Source organism: Centruroides sculpturatus, unplaced genomic scaffold, assembly GCF_000671375.1.
Source record: "Centruroides sculpturatus isolate CEXI.00-Female unplaced genomic scaffold, Cexi_2.0 scaffold42, whole genome shotgun sequence".
Lineage (NCBI taxonomy): Eukaryota > Metazoa > Arthropoda > Arachnida > Scorpiones > Buthidae > Centruroides > Centruroides sculpturatus.
This window is the reverse complement of record NW_019384399.1, coordinates 942,612-949,591: the sequence shown is the minus strand read 5'-3', so window position 1 is coordinate 949,591 and position 6,980 is coordinate 942,612.

Here is a 6,980-nt window from a genome sequence, read left to right as displayed (position 1 = left end):
AAAACATGACTCATATACCTTAAAAATCCAAATTTGCTGCTACAAAAACTATATATTTTAATTTTATTTTACATTCCTATATTATGATTAACATCAGAATTGAATGTTTAGTATTTATCATAATGCAGGAGTCAATTTTTCTTTTTATTTTAATAGATAAAACAGGATTTATAATTGTTGTCCCATACATTCAAGTATTACATTATACTGTATATAAGAGTACAAATACTATACATTTAAATCAGCTCATGTTAAAAAGATTAATTTCCATGTTATAGTTAGAGCTGGGACATCTAGGCACAAAAACATCATACAAATTGTAAGTTAATTCATATAATAGACAACCATGATTGCTGTAAATAATTGGGCTATAAGAGGAGATTGGACCAAAGGTCCGGGTAGTGTAACTGGCAATGTGTAAGCGGGAGTTGCACAGTAAGCGGGAGTTACAGATTCAAGTCCCACTTTGGGCCGATTCTTTTCTTCCAGTTTATTCTAAATTAATTAATTAATTAAATATTATAACTATAGATTTAATATGAGATGGCATCTAATGCTTACATCTAGTGCAAAATTTATTTCTAATTCATAATTAATATTTCCAAATTATAGCCCAATTATTTACATCAAATCATGGGTGTCTATTTGCTAAGCATTGGGTTTTCGTAGAAGTTTATATCTGTATAACTCATAAATTATGATTTTTGTAACTATTTATATGATATTTACTACTTAGATCACCTAGCTTTAGTTGATATGTAATATTGATATATATATATGATTTAAATTGATATGTATATAATTTAAAATATATTTATTGTTATAAATCCAATATTAATTTATATCCTACATTATTATGAATACTGCAACTGTAAATCTGATACTTCTTATAAATAAATTTCTAAAATACTAATAAATTTCTGATTGAACATCTATTGCCATCTTAGAACTGAAATGTATGAGTCATATCCTAGATTACTGGTCATATTCTAGTCTATTTGAATCCTAGATTATACATAAATATATATATCTAAATTCTAGTATCCAGTATCCTGTTAAATGACATTTAAAGCAAATAAATTTTTTTTTTATCATCACACATCAGAATTTCATTTTAAGTAAAAATAAATAAAATTGTAATAGTTTAAATATTAAATTCAGAAATATAAAAGAAGGAAAGTATCCTTTTGGGAAAAGAAACTAAAAAGAAAACTAAACACTACTTAAGAATATTGTCTCTAGCCAATAAAAATTTAATATCCAAAGATAAAGAGGAGGAAGAAAGCAACATGCATAATACAAATCCACTCGGGATAAGTAATAACACCCGACACGATATTTTCATTACTTAACACATTGATGAATACCTTACGTGCAAACAAGAATTTAAAGCTTTATTTTAGATTATTAGAATTGTAAGAAAAACAAGAATTATATTTTTTTAACAAAATAATTATTCAACTTTATAACAACCTAATTTTCTCACTGCAGAAACTCATTTTTATGATGAAATTTAAAAAGTATTTTAGAAAATATTTTGTGCAGATCTCTTGGAATTTAATTTACTCATTCATTTGTAAACTGGCTAAATTATTTAGTTAAGGTTTTAAAATCATTATGCACACAACTAGATAATTATAAAAAAAAACTTTGTTTTCCTGATTCTAATGTCTCCCACTTTTGACACCCACTTGTAATCAATGCTAGTTTTAACCACCTTGAAAGTCTTGCATTTCTATCATTTCTATATTAAGTAAATAATGAAGAAGCTTTAGAATATGTTGTGATTCACACCTGTTGTTCAAGAGAAATATTAAAGTTTTTTGATCCCGTCCTGATTAAACAACTAATGTCTACATTTGGCAATTCCATTGAAACAAAGTACATAAAATACAAGTCTTAAAGCAAAACATTAACAAAATTCAATAAACATCATCTATAAAAATGAAATGACATTTCAGAATTGCAAACTCAATTACATATTTTATTATTTGTCTTCTAAAATTAAAACTAACACAAGTTCTTTAGGATAAATAATGAATTTGTTTATATTTCACGTTTAAAAAAACAATTTTAAGTTAAAGATGTCATTTCTTAGTGTCATTTGAAGAAAATGACATTCCAATTTACCCAAATTTTCAAAGTTACATGCCTATTATGTGAACAACCAGAAATTTCTATTACAAGAATCATTTATCTAGCTTATAAATATCTCGGTTTAGTTTTATCTTCCCACAAATATCAATAATGGGAGTATTTTGTAATGGGTGCATATTTAGATTTTTTTACTTTGTATGTTTTTTTGTTTATTCTTTATTACTGATGTTATAAATTGAAATGTCTGTAAAATGGTATAAATCATACTTTGTAATGTTTTTATAACATTACAAAGTATGATTTGCATACATAAAAGCTTCAATTTATTTCTTTAAAAATATACATTCTTACTAAATATAATAAATCAACATTCTTTTCTTACTGATTTCAGTTAAAATTTACATGCATCAAATGAACAAATCTTTATAAAATCTTAATTTTTAAATAAGTAAAAAGATTGAAAACTTAATTGTATAAATTTACAAGCAATTTCTCATTTTATGTTTCTTAATAACAAGAATTCTATTTTGTATCAATCCTTCAAACTCTGCAAAAATCTAAGGAGATGGCTCAGTCATATGTCAAATTGAGAAATGAGATTTAGCAATCGAAGCCACATTTGTCTAGAGTTGAATGAATGATTGACGTAAAATTTTATTACACAGCTATATTAAATTATACATTTTTATGAATAATCAATATTTTATATTTTTGGAATATCAATTTAACAGAAAATAAAAAAAGGAAAAATGAATTGTAATACCAGTAGAAATAAGGTCAGAACAGGTCAGATAAGCGTGCCATCGATATTATAAATAATCCTGGTTTAAAATTTATGTAAATATATTTTTAAAAACAACTTTCATACAAGAATTAAGAAAAGAAAATATCAAAAGCATATAAGTAAATTTTAATGAATGCGTAAGAAGAGGAAAAAGAGGCAGAGAAAATACAAAATTATATTTTATTACATTAACAAAAAAGTCTCAAATAAATATTTTATAAATTAATAATTTATATATAAAATTAAACATTTATTCTATGAATTTTAATTAGCAAAATCCCATTTTCTTGTAAAGGAGAATTATTGGAGAAAGAGAAATAGAAGGATAAGAAGAGACAGAAGTGAAAGATGAAGAAAAGAGATAGGAAGAGAACAGATTAAAAACAAGGATGAGTAGAAGAAAGATAAGAAGAGATAGGAAAAGGACGAGTAGAAGAAGAAAATTCATTTGAAAAACTAACAAAATGATTTAAAATTCACATTTAAAAGAAAATATTTTGTTAAACTAATCATAGTGAAAGTCAGGAAATGAATTCTAGAATTAAATTTATAACAAATTTCATCTTTTTTAGTTTGGATTTTTATTAATTAAAGAATTCTTAAGAATATTCTAAACAGACAATTGAAGGACCAACAAATGATTATATTTGGAAATTGGAAAATAGTTTTTAAGTCAACCTATTAATATAATTAAATTAAAATGGCTTCCATAAAAATATCATCAAACAATGTAATCTCTGAATACACATCTACAATATTTTATCATCAGATAGAAAGTTATCTCACAAAATAATGAAACTCGATTAAGTATTCTTCTGTCTGTCACCATTATAAATCATACCAAAAGAAAGTTAACTCAAAATATTTATAACAGAATTAAAGTTTAAAGTGCAAACTTTATTTTCTTTGCTGGAAAAAGGTAATAAAATTTTCATCTGTTTAATCTCATAAGACTTGAATTCATTTTAAAAAAAATATATAAATACATTTTTATTTTTTAACTTGTAATAAAGGTCACTTTAGAATATATAATAAAGATGTTTGACAAGTTTCATTGCATATTTTTTTGATCATCTTAAACCAAATTTTAGAATTTACTATGACGATAAGCCTTATTGACTCATCATCACATGAATAAATAACAAGATCTGTATAGTTAAATAACTGAACTTTTATCAAGAATATTGATTGATTGATCAAACTCTTGCCCTTCTTTGCTGCTATAATGACTGTTTGCAAGCAGACGCTTCCATCAAGGTTAACAGTTTAATTTTAGATAACTGATATTATACAATATTCTCTTAACTATAAAAATATTTTATGTATAAAATTTGAGGCAATTTAAATAAGTTTTTTCCCTTCTAAAATATTAAATCTATGTTTGGAAGAGGCTTACATAAACTTATTTATGTTTTATCGAGATGTTTAGCAAAACATGAATGTTTATTTTCTAGTATTAAGTATTCAAGTGTAGTACATCAGTAGTAAATAACACAGTTATGCAAGTTTATATATACATATATAAATATTTACAACACTTAAAGTAGATACGACAGTTACTTCTGTTAATATACATATATTTCAATCTTACACAAGACCACCCCTAAAAATTAGGAATTCTCTGATAAATTTTGACCCCATAACAAAAATTTCATTATGAGACTTTACCACAACCTTTCAACAAGATTCCTGACCTACAGGTTTCCATGCTGTAAACTATTTACACCTTCAGTAAAATATTAATTTTTACCTTCTACCTTTAAAATTTACTATATATGTAGAAAAATTCTTAAATATTTTCTATCTTACCAGATAGCTTCACTCAAATTAGCAGTTTTCTATAAATATTTTTGTTATTTTATAGTAAATAAATAATTATTAATGAATAATACTTGGTACCACATAATCAGCAGTGTAATCAGAGGGGAGAGGGAGCCCAGGATCCCCTTACTTTTATAAATAAATTAAGAAAAAATTAAATATTGAAAAAAAATTTGAATGTGACAAATGCACTAATGCAGTGGTTCCCAATTAGTTTTTCCTGCGTACCACTTCAAGAAAGAGCTCAAACTCGCGTACCCCTTATACCAGAAATTCATATTAATCCATACTAATATTATAAATTCGAAGATAATGCTGTCTGTCTGTCACCTTTTCACGTCTAAACCGCTGAACAGGTTTTAATAAAATTTGGCACATAGATAGCTTACATGTTGGAAATGGACATAGGCTACATTTTACTGCGAGAAAATATCTTACTCCCACGAGAAAATTCGATATAATGCAGGCGAAGCTGTGGGTAGACAGCTAGTGATAGAATAAGTTTTTTTTACATTTATTACCTTTAAAATACAATTCTAAATAATAATGAAAATAACATAAGGTTATTTAATTTTAATGCGACAAATGTGCACGATTTTCTTTTCGCAATTTTGTAAAATCTGGTTGCTTTTTGGTCAGCTTCAGTCTCGAGTCATCTTCGAGTTGAAGTCGGTGACAATGTTTAGTTATCGTGTTTGTCATGGCCGAAAATCCGCTCTCGCAGAGGTATGTTGTGCAAAATGGAAGTAAATATTTTATTGCCGCTTCGCTGACACGATGATAGTGATAATTGTACAATTAACACAAGTGTACAATTAACAAAAGTGTACAATTAACACAAATTGTGTTAATTGTACACTTTTTGTTTCTTGCGTAAGAATTTCATTTAGGTATTGTCACAAATGCATTTTTTTGATGAAATTTCGAGAATATTTTTAGTTATAAATAAATGAATTTGTGCATTCGACATCATGTTGTAAATTGCCGATCTTTTGATGGTCCCCCCATTATTTTTTTGATTGCTTCAACTCATGCATTTAAATTTTAAATCGACCGATTTTAGATTGCCGTGCGTACCCCTTCACGCAATTTCGCGTACCCCTAGGGGTACGCGTACCACTAATTGGAAACCACTGCACTAATGCATATACAGTCGACCCCCTATAACACTGTTGATAATTCTGTTTTATATGAATTCCATGTTGTACGAGTCACTTAGATTTTACAAATACGTGTGCAAGGCTGTGAATGGCTCATGTATTTGTAAAATCTAAGTGACTTGTACAACATGTAATTCATATAAAATGGAATTATCAATATTTAAGGGTTTATTCTTCATCCACATTCCTATGTTCTATTTCAGGATCCCTTTAATACTGGTTCTAGTTATGCTACTGCCATATATATACTATATATATATGTATAACTATATATTATTTTCTTGAGGTGTAAACATATTAAATTACATTAGACAGATATCTGCTTCACTGATAAAAATTCAAATTAATGAAGAGAGAAACAGCTCCTTCACAGCTGCTTCGTCAATTAGATATCTAGAGGCCAATTCTCTTCTGAGTAATACTCAACCGAAATATAAGTTCTGATAAATAATTTATCTTATTTTTTTAATTAACAAGAAATTATACAATGCATAATTTGGTACAAATGCAGTTCAGAATGAAGCAGTTGGACCTTATAAAAGCTGTAAACCATACCTATACAAGTAAAAAAATCTAAAATTTGAGGGTGCAAAACCCACTTTCAGCACTGCAATTTTACCCAAGATTTAGTTATTTTCTTAGCTTCTCACTATATTTAGTAGATAATTTGAAAGATTTCTACAAAATTATCTCCTCAAAGGTTCATTTATAATTTAAACACAGAACATCCACTTCAAATTTAAATGGGAGAAATACACAAAAATAAGAGCAGAAAATACAATCACACAGCATAAGATCATAATTTTAAGGTAGAAAAACATATTTATTAGCAGAAAAATGCAATTTAAAGACAGAAAAATGAAAATCAAAGCCAAAAAATGCAATTCAAAGCCAGAAAAACACAGCATTCTTTAAAAATACCAACTTTCACTCCATTAAAAAAAAGAAAAAAATAGCAATTTTGATCAAAAAATTAATTTGTTCTATTCGTAAGTGGAAGAAGAATTTTTAGAAAATTATTATTATTAATAATTTTTTTTTGCAGATTTAAATATGATTAATAACCGATTTATACCCAATGNGATCTAATAACAGAGGTAATTATAATGAACTTGTTT